The sequence below is a fragment of the Harpia harpyja genome, chromosome 4 (genome assembly GCF_026419915.1).
Source record: "Harpia harpyja isolate bHarHar1 chromosome 4, bHarHar1 primary haplotype, whole genome shotgun sequence".
NCBI lineage: Eukaryota > Metazoa > Chordata > Aves > Accipitriformes > Accipitridae > Harpia > Harpia harpyja.
In genome coordinates, this window is record NC_068943.1 from 14,700,215 (window position 1) to 14,714,670 (window position 14,456).

The window sequence follows — 14,456 nt, forward strand, 5'->3', positions numbered from 1 at the left end:
ACTCAAAGAAAAGTAGAAGTTTCTTCTCCCCCTAGCACCCAACAAGGCTGGAAATTTTCTTATTCTCTTGTTCTCACATTTTAGTTCTCTTTTTAATAGTTAAAATGATTCTCTAGTATGTGGGAGAGCAAGGCTCCATTCTTTCCTTCAGTAAGTCCTGAAGCAGGGGAAAGTGAAGGGCAGTTATGTATACCCTATATGTCTTGAGCACTAAATCCAGGAAGAAGTTCCAATCCCTGAAATCTGACCAGAAATTAAGCATCTGACTCTTGGAGAGATTTCAAATGTCTCTTTCTCTCTCTTCAGCTGTTTCAACATTCTTTCCATGAAGGATCCAATTCTGGAGGCCTGATTGGATATTTTCTCATTCTCTGTATACAGAATTAAGTTTTACACACAAACCCACTCGGAAACAGGCAGCTACTAAGTAAGTGGATTGATACTTAGACAGGCGCTCAGAATAAATTATTTCACGGCAGTGCCTGCATGATTGAAAAGAAATAGGTGGCCACCTTTCTACTTTCTGTGGAACATGGTCTTTAGGAATATGTAGGCTATTGATAGAGGAAGTCTACCACACTGAATCCATTCAATCAAAATAATTACAGGAATATTTAATTTTTGAACATGTAGGCACGGTGTGTGTTACATTCTTCAGCCACACCAGGACCAAAGCATTTTCACATATGTCCAAAAGGAGCTCTCTTGTGACACTCACTGGTGATTTAAACAAAAGAAACTAAAAACCTATGAGATACAGGAACCTCCAGCTGAACTACAGTTTTTTTAAAATATAGGTTTAGATTTTAAATTTTGCTTGAAGCAGTACTTTAATCGTGTGGGTCTTTGGGGACATTACTGAGTGACTCTTTAGTTATTCTATTAGTCTCACAAAGTGCTCACCTCTCTCTAGGCATCTTACTCCTTACCCGCTGTTAATTGTGTCGCCAACTACCTTTAAGGTAGGATGTATTCAGAGTTCTTTTTCTTTCTTTTTTTAATCTATAGCACCCATTCTTCCTTAAAATCATAAAGCATTAAAAACATGGGTTTTCTAATTAATACTGAATTAGTTCTCTCAGATGCACACAACAATATATGCAATAAATGCACACTATTTACATATGTATATGTAAGTATCTTAAGCCAAAGCCTGACATTATCACCATGTGTTTCCTCTAACCTTAAATACTAGTTATATTTGTACTCGAAAGAATCAGGAAAGGGTGCAAAGTAGTCAAATGTATTTATGTACAGAAGGATGCAAGCATATGCAAACTCGCTTTGTTCATTTAGCAGGTGTGAGCAAGGCTGGGTCAAGAATTTGTATTACCTTGTTAACACAGTGTTACACCTCAGGAAACAGCCTCTGCTTATTGAATCACTTGATTTCTAGAAAGATTTACAAGTTCTTCTGTAGTCAGAATCACAGTCTTACAGAATTCATAGAAGCTTTAAAATTAATTAAATATATTTTCTTGCAGAGTAGTGACTTTTCTTAAGTATTTCCTTACTCTTGAATATTCTTATTTCCGTATCTGATCCTCAGTCTAGAGCCCATAATCTTTCTTTCCTCTCTCTCCAAAGATTCACCTGACATTTTGTGTTTCATATATAAAATATACATTTGTTTTTCAGGGAATCTTGGCTATTGTAGGATTCTCCTGAAAGTCTTTATCTTTGGTGCATTCTTAATTTCCTCAAGTCTAAACATTACTCTTCTTTTAGATCTTAAATCCCAGTGGGTTTCAATGGGCCTACTCATCAGAAGGGCTCAGTTATTAATTCCAATGTTAACACAGAGTTTTGGGGCACAGTTTCATGATCACACTGTTATTAGGCTCTTGCTCATCTCTTCGATTATTCAAGTATTTTAAATCATATAACCCCAATGGACTTCCTAAATACTGGTGAAAAACCTCTGAGAGAATGGCAAAGGGGCGACAGCCCATCTCAGTGAGCATGAAGTCCTTTTGACATGCAGTGTGCATCAAGAGCCTCACAGAAACCCCAACAACCAGCAGAAAAAAGGGAACAAAGGTCACCTTTTTAATCCACCTTTTGGTGTAATTTTCTGTCTCAGAGGTCTTCCATCCTAGTGCGAAACTGAAGTTATTTAAGGTGTTACCACCTTTCTGAGAATTAATCCTAGAAAACTAGTGGGAAACAGAAGGATGTTCAGAGTGAAAGAAAGAAAATTTAAAAATAGGTGGTCAAAAGCTTGTTATCTGGGGACACTGTCAAGCTATAAAAAGAAAGTGCATGAGCATGGATGAAATGTTTGTATTTGTATTTAAACAATGATTGAGAAACAAGAAATAGAAGTAGGTGTATTTCCTCAAATAAAGTCCATTACTGATTTTAAATAAATAATGTTATTCACTGATTGACCAGTATGACAAGCTTAAGCATGCTGGTTTAGTGATCTCCCACCTAAACCTCTCTATCTAGATGTGAAAGTTAATAAATTCAGAACCTGAAATAATAAAGCTTCAAAAGAATTATTTTTATAGGAATGTTTTTATTAAGAGTAGACGGCGTTGACAATACATACTTTATGAGGAGAACTGTTCTGGACTAACAAAAGACATTTATTTCATCGTGTTACAGAATATGTTCTGCTTTACAGTGTTTTTAGCATTAGGAACCACTTCTATGAATTGGTGCCTCAAGGAACTTCATTTTATAAGTTATCTCATGAAGGTTTGGTGAGAGGTACTACTTTGCTTGAACTGCCAACGACTCCTTTGGGGCACTGCATACATTTATTATGAAGCACTGTAATGAATAATAAAACTATCTTATCAGACTAGAAATGATTAGGGACCATTCATCACCTTCTTCTACCCCAAAACCATATAGAAAATTGCAACATCAGCGTAAAGTCTCAGGAATGCCAGATGGTTTGGATTAGAATACACCATTCAGCCATTTAGAAGCTGGGTTATGCAATGATTTTAAGTTTTGCCCAGTGATTAGTACTGCAACTTTAGTCTGCATAAAATATATTGTAGTATATGCTGTTTAAGCCCATTTCTTAAAGCTGTGACTAGAATTGTTCTGTATGTCATTGATAGCAAGAATGGACAAAACAGTGCTAAGTCTTGTACAGTAGATTGCAATTATGTTCAAATCCCCAGTCAAGTTTTAGAGCCTAGTCCCCAATTCTAGTAATAGTTAGATACTAAATATCTCTAGGGTCTCGACAAAGATGATAATGGCCATGGGGATGATTTATACATATGTGTTGTGCATCTATAATGGAAAACATAAGGTAGATAGTGGTCTTTGTGAATTCTCTCCTAGCAAATCCTGAAGTATACAGCTCTATACAGCTTTCATGCTTAAGCAATGCTCCTTTTCAGTCGTTTACAACCTTCAAGTCTTACATAAAATGCTTACACAAGTGAAGACACATGATAGGCACTTTATTCTGGAAAAGTAAGTTTTTCTCGCAGCAGACAAATACTTCTGCTTATTGTCACATTATTAGGGAAGATTCTTGCCAAGTGACTACTACCAAATGCAGAAGTTGAGAATAGCACAAAGATTTCTTATTGATCTCCCTCCATCTTACTCTGATAACTCTGATGTTGAAGTTTCACTATAATCAATTAGTAAACTGGTGCTATAAGGAAAAGCTCACTTGAGATTTCCCTCTCCTCCTAGTTCAAATTTAGCAATTCTGTTAATATTCTTGGTTAAGGCAGTGTGGCCCATCTCTCCCAAACCTTGTTGTTTCCTGTCACAGGGAAATGCCAGCCTGTAGCTGACAGAATTTGTCTCCTCGATTGCAAATACAGTAATTAATGCAACTTTGTAGTATAACCAAGCCATCCCTCAGTTCAGTGCCAGACTTTCCCTTGTCTCATTCTAGCTGAACTACCTAATAAACTAGAGCCAATTACTAAAAGGCAACTCCTTCTGATCATAAAGCAATCTCTTATGCTGTTGAAGTATTTCTCAAGCCTATATCAAGGTTATTCACATGGCTGGAATAAAGAATTCTCTAAGAGCTTGGCAACAGAGCGGTCCCAGAGCTATGTTTAAACCAATATACTTGGGAACACTCCCAGTCTCCCTGGTGTAGGTAGAGGAACTACATGCTATAACCAGAATCAGCCAAAACCCGGGAGGATGCGTGCCCCACATACCTCCTCTGTACATTGGGTCCTGCCAGAGAAACCCAAGTACTAGAGCTGATCAGGAATTTCAGGGCTCTCTGGCCAGACTTATTCACGTGTACAGTAGGCTACACTACATGCTAAGGAGCACATCCACCTGCTGGTATTGGAGATCATCATCTATACTGTACAAGCCAAATAATTAACTTTATGCCAAAAGCATCTTATTGCTGCTGAAAACAAACGTCAAAAAAAACCAAGTGTGGAATAGCAAAGCTGTTCAAATTATAAATAAGGAAAAAGTAAAAACCATAGTTTTACCAGCAATTGTTCAGGTGAATACACACAACATAGTATATTTAAGCTATTAGGCAAACTGAATATAAAATTTAGCAGATTTTCTGACACCCTAATCTCTCCCCATCATAGTATCAGCCATTCAAATACTTTAGCACCAGACTCGATCAGAGCAGAAATACCTTCATTGTAAATCTATCAGAAAAGAACTATCCCTGGAGTCAGGAAAAAAAAAAAAATCTCTAAATGTAAGTATAATAGGAGGTCTCTGTTCTTTAAATGTTTGGATAATTGTTGGTGTCTAAATGCTACAAAGAGGTAGGAGAGGCAAACGAAGTCCAGAATCTTCCTATTGAGATACTAATACAAAAAGGACAAAAAGCTTACTACTATGCCTAATTCTTCACTAACTGTAGTGTGAGGATTTGGCTTACAAATATATTAATATGCATGTGTGTGTATTAACATTTTATTTTCATAGTACTTAAACAATTAGCAAGAATGTAGACACATCAATTTGGTAAATTGAGAGACCATATTGTTGTAAGATGTCTCTTCATGAAAGTGCTGTAATTTAGCTAGTATTAAAATTCCACCAGAATTCTCTATTTTCATATTTTCAGAAGTCCATGTTTATAGTATTATTTGACACCGTAAAATAGGAATCTATAAATAAATCTCTTTTTCTAGTTCTATTCAGAACTACTAATTCAGAGAAGAAGGAAAAAAAAATGAAAGAATGCAAAAGTAGAAGAACTAATGACGATCAACTTATCTTTATGACATAAACCACAAAAATGACATTGTATTCAGGTTTTTCTTCCTAGCCATCTTAAGAAGCCAAATTCCTGTAGTTTTATCACAGAGTGCTATAAAAATGTTAAGAATGTTGCATTTTCTTTCTCTTAGAATCTTTGCTGTTGACCTTCTTCACATATGCTTGGCATTTTCATCCATCTGCCTTTGGCAGTAGTACTAACACATTGGTGAATCATAAAAATGTTCTAAAGCAGCCCACCTGCCAATCTGGTAGGCAGGAATATGTGGGCCATTTTTTCTACTTTATCTCATTTTTGCAAAACCAACTTTTATCCTTGGGACCATTTGCTGCTGCTTCTTCTTCTCCTATTAACATTTAACTGTGTTTTAATATTCTTCTATTAATCAAAACCGTATTTCTTTGATGTTATTACCATACATATTACCTATATTTTAAAGCTTCCTAGCCCTATTCATATGGGACAAAAAGCAGACTTAATATTTGGAAATGTCACTTAAGAAAGAGTTTATGAGATTTATATTTTTATACTGTGTGACAAAGTTAAAACATTAGTATATTTATTTTTTAAAAAAATCTCATTTGCTCTTTCTCTGTAGAAGAAAAGAATAGAAAATAATTTTGCCCTAGTTAAACAAAAGACCACAAAACCTCAAGACATAAGTGTATCTTTTAAAATTACAAAAAGGGGTTACAAGATTCCATCAGGATCATGGTTTATTCAGAAAACTTGTCTTCAGATACAGTTTTATATTGTGCATCATAGTACAGTGCTAAGTTTTGTCAGAGTAAAGGGACTCTGTCATTACAATACAACTACTTTTCATAAAATATATATTTATTTCTTGCATGTATATGAACATGTATTTTTAAATATATTTGAAAATTAAATCATGCCAGATAATCTCACTAGTTAATGGAAATCAATGACTAGCCTGGCTTTACCACTTAGTCTAGTTTAGAGGTAAGAACTGTTAAAATTTCTTATTGTGTGGGGCTTCTATTGTAATTACTTAAATAATATTATGGACTCATTAGAAACTATTGAACAAATTTAAAACTGGAATCTAAGGATTTATTTGAAATATTATAATATTAAGATATCCTATGAAAATATATCACCTTTATTTTCAGTGAGGATGCTGTATAGCCTGGCTTCCATATTCAAATCATCCTTCAATCTATATTGTGAAAACATAGTTGAATGATATTACTAAAACCAGGTTCAGCACAGGTTGGCTGAGGAAAGAAAGGTAGATTCTTTCAAGAAAATGAAATTCTTGTCATCTGCAATTTACAATCTTGTTAAAGGTTTGTTGTTTATTTTTAAATTTCCATTTAAAACTTTAAAAAAAAAATTAAAAAGAAGAATGATTATATACTTGTCAAAAGAAGCTATAAGCAGTATTTTTGTTCTGTGAAAACTTACAGCACCTCAGTGTGATAAGGAAATACAGTTTTAAAATGGGTTCTTAAAGAAATTATTTTATTTACCAACAACAACTAATACACCTTTATCTTTATTTTATATTCCCTGCATATACTGTACAACCATTAATATCAGTCTTCAGTGCTACCTGAATTTCTCCCTTTCAGAGAAGTAAATGAAGGGTTCTTGTGACAAGGAACAGACTGGCAGCTTTTCGAAAAACTGTTCCTTCAGCTTTCAAATAAACGGCAAGAGAAGTTAAATAATCTTGAAAATCTGTCAGAAACTACCATACAATGTGGACAGTGGTTGTCAGTTTTATTTTATAACTGATTTGCCAATTGCAAAGCAAAAATTTTGTTGATACTAAGCAAAATGTGTTTTGCATTACAAATTGACTCCAACCACTCAGTTTCCTGAATGAGCCGTGGCCTGGCACAGTTTAAAGGTTTATGTGACCTTAGAATGTTGACAGTTTCTAATTGTAAGGGTTTTTTTTTCTGATGTGATTGGCAGGTTGTAGTTACTCTGTGTTTCATTACTGTCCCAAACTTAAACAACTGCATCATTATAAATTATAAAATAAGCCTGTCGACTAGTATTAAGTCAAAATACTCCTAATGGCCTTATTCATTTTATTACAAGCTCTGACATTCATTTCAATTCTGGGTGCATAAAACCACTGCAAAATATCACTTCCAATCTGTTTACCTGTATGTCGTAGCTAGGATGCAGTATGACATACCAGCAGGAATACTGAACGTCATGCTTACTAGTTCGTGTTCTGTCTACTGTCTGACTTAAGTCAATACTTTTTTGTACATTGGCTTAAGATGTCATCTTCTTTGCCTTTTACACTGTTTTACAAAGATGTGGTATTTATTATAAAACTAAAATGTTTTCTTTTTTATTAAAATGGACCAGGAATATTCAAGTAGTGACTTACTGCAACCCCTTCAGGGGCAGACAGTAGTTAATGAGGAATACTAAATTCTTACTATATTCAAACTATACTGTAGACATTTATGTACCTATTTCCCGAGCCTCAACAGTCCAGGATAAATCAGTCCCTCTGCTTTGTAAGTTAAACACCTCAGTTAAGAACCTCAGGTTGCCTCCTATTAATCATGCTTAAATATGTAGACATATATAACACTTCCATGCACATATCCAAACACATATACTTTTAAACATTGCAAGGAAATAGAAAATAACAGCTTTCTTCCTACTGAGGAACACATAGAGATTTCTAACAGTTGTAGGTATACAATAAGCCAGCAAATATGTCCTTTTAACTATACACCAAGGGAGATATCTCCTAATACTTATTGCATAATTTCATAATTAACCAGCATGAGTAATTACAGAGAAATTAGTGTTAGCATCTGAGCTCATTGAGGTGAAATTTGAGATAGTCCCTTGCACCATTACAGCACTCTTCTGCTAGCAGTTTGGCACCTGTGAAAAGAGATTCTGAAAGCTTAATTCATCGTCCAAGTAATGTTGCTTATAAGTTCCCTGAACCTTACATAACTTTAGTCTAGCTAATTGCTGACTAAGATCCATTTTAAACCAGACCCAAGGTGGAATTAAAATGCTTCTTTTCCCAAACTTCTGCAAATTTACAAAAAATTCAGAGCAAGCTTTGCATTCTGTGTGAAGAATACCTGTGTTACTGGATTTGGGAGTGCTCCTAAATTTCCAGATCAAGCAATATAATGTGACCGCAACATGATTTTGTCTGAGAATACAACTACAGCACAGGAACATACCATCTCACAACCTCCTCCAACATCCTTTCAGAAAGAAAGAAAACCTAGGCAATGTAGAGAAATGTGGTGGCCTCATCAATTAGGTGCCAAGGTTAGAGGATCAAGACTACTCTGTGCAATCTGGCATGAAAAGCAGACATAACGAGACTGAAGATCTATTACACTGCATGGAGATACCCATGCTAGTACTACCTAATTTAATGTAAAATATTTCACACACATGGTTTTAATTGTGAGTAGTCTTAATCAGAACTGTCCATTGACTCAAATGTTTATTAATGCAGTATGCATGTGTTGGTTATTTCTTCTGATCTCCAATACCCTTTTCTGAAAGCAGAAGAGGCTAAAACCAAAGATTCACACCTAGAGAAAAGGAGGACTAATTGTGGATATTTGCATCTGACTTGTCTACCATAGAATTCTTTCGTAACATCAGCTTCTGTCTGTGAAGCGACCAAAAAATATGTAGACATCTACATTGTAGAAATCTAAAATAGGTTAGATGAATGGCACCATGGATGTCCTTGCCAGAAATATTTTCAAAGTACAAAACAAAAAATCAACATATGTTTACCAATATTATTTAAATTATTAGTATAGGAAGACAGTTAGTAGAAAAAATAAAGGTGGGCAATAGAAGAGAAAGGTAAATGACAAAAGGTTCTCATGAATGTAGAGCCAGAGTGTAGGCTTTTTATTAGGGGAAAAAATGAAAGGTGCAGGCAACAGTACAAAGTGGTAGAATATTCCTTTAGAAAGGAAAAACAGAAGATGAAAGTGGAAGTATAAAGGGTAGGAAAGAAATGATGAAACAAAGACCTGAGATGACAGGAGAAGGATAATAGGGTAGGTGAGCAGCAGTCAAACCATATTGCATAAAGATAGAAGAAAAGATGATAGGACAGGAGGGAGTAAGTTAGATCTAAATAATAAAAAAGCAGGATTACAATGATAGCAGAATGGAATATTTGACATGCTGAAAAAAAAGAGGCAAAAAAAGGAGTAAAAGAGAGCACACTGCTTAATATAGGAAAAGAAAATTATTCAGGAGCATCTTGTTTAGAAGCTGATCAGCTAGGAGCTAAAAACAGTTCAAATGTGCAATTTTAAAAAGATAAAAAATATGACACCTCTTTTAACTATGAATATGTTTTATAAAATGTTGCGTGCTCACTAATTGTGATGAGGTTTTGTTTTAAGGCATGGAGGAAATCAATAGTCATACTGTCATACAGACATGAAAGTGTTTAAAGTGTGTGTTGTTCATATATTATATGGAAGTGTAAGTGTCAAAAAGAGTAGAAAGAGAAGTAAGAAAGAAAAAACACTAAACACTTTCAAGATTATATGAAAAATGTTCTGAAGGCCAAAAAATCATATAAGGCAAATACCTGTTAATTTTGACTTGTGGAATAAAATAATCCATTATTTCTTTTTCTGCTTTTCATCCTTCTGTTATGATCTTTGCCATACCACTAAAAACTCACAAGCAATACCATATATATATCTTAAGCTCTGAAAGTCTCTTATGGCGTCTTTCCTTTCTTACAGTAGTAGCAAACTCTTACCTGACATCTCAACTATAATCAAAATATCAGAATGTCATGCTGTATAGACAGCATCAGCAGCTGGCATGGAATTATAAACATATCTAGTGTCACACAAAGTTAAGCCTTCTGTATTAGATAGATGAGATAGAATAGGATGAAGTTTAAATAAAAATGTGATCAATGTGGTGTTCGGTTATTGTCCTTCTCATGTCTGATTATTTAATAACATCATTGACTTGATTTTTTTCCATTTCTGCTTTGCTTTTTCTTAGTTTCCTGTTGATTGATGTTTAGAAAACATGACTACGCACTGCCTTAATGCCACAGAAAAGCACTATTGTACAATCCTGTTTGGTTTTGTGCCTGTGACCTGGTGCTGGATTTATTTTTGAAACATAAATAAAAAATTTGGGCCATACAGACGGACCTCATGGATTTACCACAATGACTTAGATCAATTAAAAATTAAACATTGAATGCTGTAGATGTCACTTTTCACATGCTCTCCTTTTTTACTCCACAAAGATTCATTTTCAGAAGAAACAATGCATGTATAAAGAATGGGAGAAATACTGTTTTGTTGTTCATGTAACATGATGTCACAGTGCTTTACCAATTGTACTGACTGTAGCATTAAAATGAAGGAACTTCCAATTATGTTGTATGCTTGATACAAAAACACTCAGCAAAATAATAGTGAGTAAAGTGTATTTAAAGATAATCTGATACAGAAGCAAAGACACAGGTTCATTTCTCATACGCTGGGGTTATTTCTTTGGCAAATCTAAGCTTGATGTCCATATGGGGGACAGAGAAGGAGCAATCAAACAAAAGTTACAGGGCTTGATATATTTTCTGAGAAGCAACAAGACAAATGCATGGAATTAGTCTGTCTGCCATAAGGGTAAGGAGGAGCGAGTCAAGCCTGGAAGTTTGCCATCCCTCTGGCTCTTGTCTAGGCAATACCTAGTGCCAGGGTGCAGTTATGTATTCAAGCCTAAACCTTTTTAGGGAGGGATCCTGGTTTGCCTTAGCCTCTCTCACACTCCAAGCTGTATGCATGGAAAGAAACATTAAACTGCATCAGAGCAGCGGATGATACAGAAAACAAGTAGATGTTCTGAAACAACAGTAAAATGTAACAAAATGGCAGTGGAAATGAAGCCAGTGTCTAAGATCCTACACTGTGTTGATACAGAAGCATCTTATCTTCACTACATCATTACACTAGCTCCTCTGATGACAAATTCTTATTCTTTTCCATTAAGCCTAAAGGAGATCAAAAGGACTTCATGCTTTGCAAGAGTTCTGTTAACAGTTTTTCATAGTGCATGTTTGCTACACTGAACAGTCTGTTTTCAACAACATTGCAAAAAATGTCTGACTTGCCCAAAACCAAAAGGATAGTGAGAACACTATCCTAGTAACACACAATTTATGTCAGTTTTCCAAAGCAAGAGGTTCAGATAAGCTGTGACCAGGCATCCAAAGCTTGGATAACTCTCTGAATTTGTTAGATGAGGAGGATAAACTCAACATAATTCAGACAAAAGGCAGAGTGAGCACTCAGGAGCAAAAAAGAAGTCTCTGCATGTCTCATCCCTTCAAAGAGAGCTAGATGCTTTATGGTCAAGAAAACACATCTCAACATTTATCAGAATTGTATTGAAACTTGTTTTTCTCCTCAGTGATGGAGATATACAGTCTTGGTTTTTTATTTCAGTGCTACAATACACGGTTGGCCAGCACTGGGTATGAAAACTTAAAGCATTTTGAGATAGACTATTTTTCATGGATTGCTGAATTAGAAATTAAAATAATGATAACAGCAAATAATGTTTAACAGTTTAACAACTAAACAGCAAGTAAGACCTATTCACTGAAAAAAACCCCAACAAACAAACAAAAAAAACCCCAAACAAAACCCCTGTAGACTCTTACGGAGAAAAAAATCATGACTTTTTCAGCTTTAAGTATGAAACTAGGAAAGCTCCAGAGGAACTGGAAGATTATATTATAGTCAACTTTCCAGAGCAAGGTAATCTAGGTGTTACAACAAAATGACATGTCACATTCCTTCTGGGAGGCAATGTTTTTTATAGTAGCATGTTAAGCAGAATGCACAAAGTAGTTGAGTTAATGGAAGAAAAGTTTATATTTTAAAGAGAAAAATCTTATGCAGACATGATATTTTAAATAAGAGTATTTTTGAAAATGGACAAACAGGAAAAAGGCAATTGATCATAAATTCCACAGATTTTAAGAAAGCATTTTGCAGTCTTTCATCTGAATTGTAACCATAATACCATAACAAAAACCCGGTAATAATCAGCAGGGCAAAGCTTTTATTTTTTCTGTAAATTTAACTTTGAGGAAAAGATTCACTATGGTGAACACTATGGTGTTAATCTGGTATTCACTCACACTGAATTTCTTAACATTGACATAAATTGCAGTAAGAGGAAACATTCAGATGCTTAAGAAAGCAGTATGCTGTGCATAGTATAACAGCAGTATATTAGAAGGTTGAGTTTTTTCTGTGGAATATAGGTTTTCTCAGGTTAGCTAACTCAAAGGCAAAGGCAAATAGTTAAAGGTATGACTGAATATAAATAAGAAATGGGAAGTCAATGGGCATAGATATCTGTGTGGAAAAAATAACACCAATGTATATGTTAGCACGTACATTTGTTAAGCCTGAGATTTCATCACTGAATACCTAAAACGATAGGTTCAGACTGTGATATATTCAATTTAAATTACTTGAGAAGAAGAGACAGTTTCTCATTTTTCTGAGAAGAAAAAATATTTTTTAATAATCTCTCAGAACATATGTCTAGAGTGTACCTGTGTAGAAGATCTGGCCAGAGTAAACTAAAATCTCTTGTTTTCAAGGGTCACAAAATCCCTCATTATAATTTGGAAGTTTAAAACAATCTGTCAAAATAAACAAGTAAATGACTAGTTCCAAAATTACCACTCTCCCACTCAGAGGCTGTACCATCATGATATACCTTCCATCCTCATCTCCCTAAAACTAAATTTTCTCAACTGGCCTTCCAGTAGTAACTGTAATAAATATATATCTCCCTTCTTGTCTAGCTTGTCATAGCCAGCTGTTGCTCCTTGACAAAAAGAAAAAGATTTTATCAACAAAAAGACTGCAGCAACAGACAGGCAGAGATAAAGGGAAATCAGAAGACAGGAAGATAATCTTTACTGCTACTTTCATATCAAATTAAGTCACACCCTCATACCATGTACAGCATTAGCACAAAGGAAGGAATGTCACACAAGCATTCAGCATAGTGGCTATGGGAACACTGGCCCCAAACTTGGGAAGAAGACGTTCTGTTCCTGTAAGGAGGGAGACTTACTCAGTAGGTCACTATTTAGGTTCCCATTTACAGCACTCAAAATGCCCTCTTTTGTTCTTCTCATGAAACATATCTGAAGAGCGTGTCTTGAAAGCCAGTGCTGAGCACCTAAAGGCACTGAAAACTGAAAGCTTCCCTGGCAGATTTTGCTCAAATCTCAAACACGTGTTAAATAAAAACTATCATATTAGGATGCCAAGTCAGCCATAGAATTCTGGGTAGGGAACAATGTAAAGCATAATTAATTTCTTAATACAATTATCACATGGTTATACTGGATTAAGTATGTTATGTACAAACAGGGTGCTGATAGCACTTTTCCCTTGATTTTTAAAATAACATTCATTTGTAACAATTGCCAGGTAAATGCAGTCTCTCAACTAATATGCCAGTTGTTAGACAATGTATGATTTAGCTTTGTGCAGGTTTCAAAGGTAACATAGTGAAAGAGAGTCAAAGAACAAAGGTTTGTCAAGCTATCTACAGTCTAATATCTTGAAGTGGTACAGGAAAGAAATAATCCCATATAGTTAATTTGGTAGTAAATTAGTTGAGGTCTGACCTAATCTCCGTACTACTTTGAGAAAGCTTGTCCGTTTTATACATACTGTTTACTTTTACAAAGTCAATATTTCTTTGCTTTGCTGTGAGCTGGGTTCTGTGTTCTCTTGCTACCTTCTTTAGTGAGCCAAGGCTATTATTACTTTTTATACTGTGATAGCTGACTGCTGCCCAGCAGCCCCTAACCACCTCAATTCCCTCTGCTTCTCAAGGCATAAGATTGGAAACTGACATTGCTGCAACTTTCACAAGCTCATTGAACCCAAAAGGCTAAGAAAACCTTGTTAAATGCCTCAGAAGCAGACAAAGAAATATATAAAAAAAAGATCAGAAATGTAGCACAAAATCTATGATCAACCAATGTGCTAAGACAGCAATCAAACCAGAACTATGACAGAAAAATGACAGTAACACAGTCCAAGAGGTATTACACTTCTTATGCATGGAAATCTAAGGGTAACAAGAATCCAAAAGCTGTGAAAGGAAAAAAAATGGCTATCTTAAAACTGCCATGTAATATATCACCCTCAGATTGTTACATAATTTCTACATTTGGGGAAGAAGATTG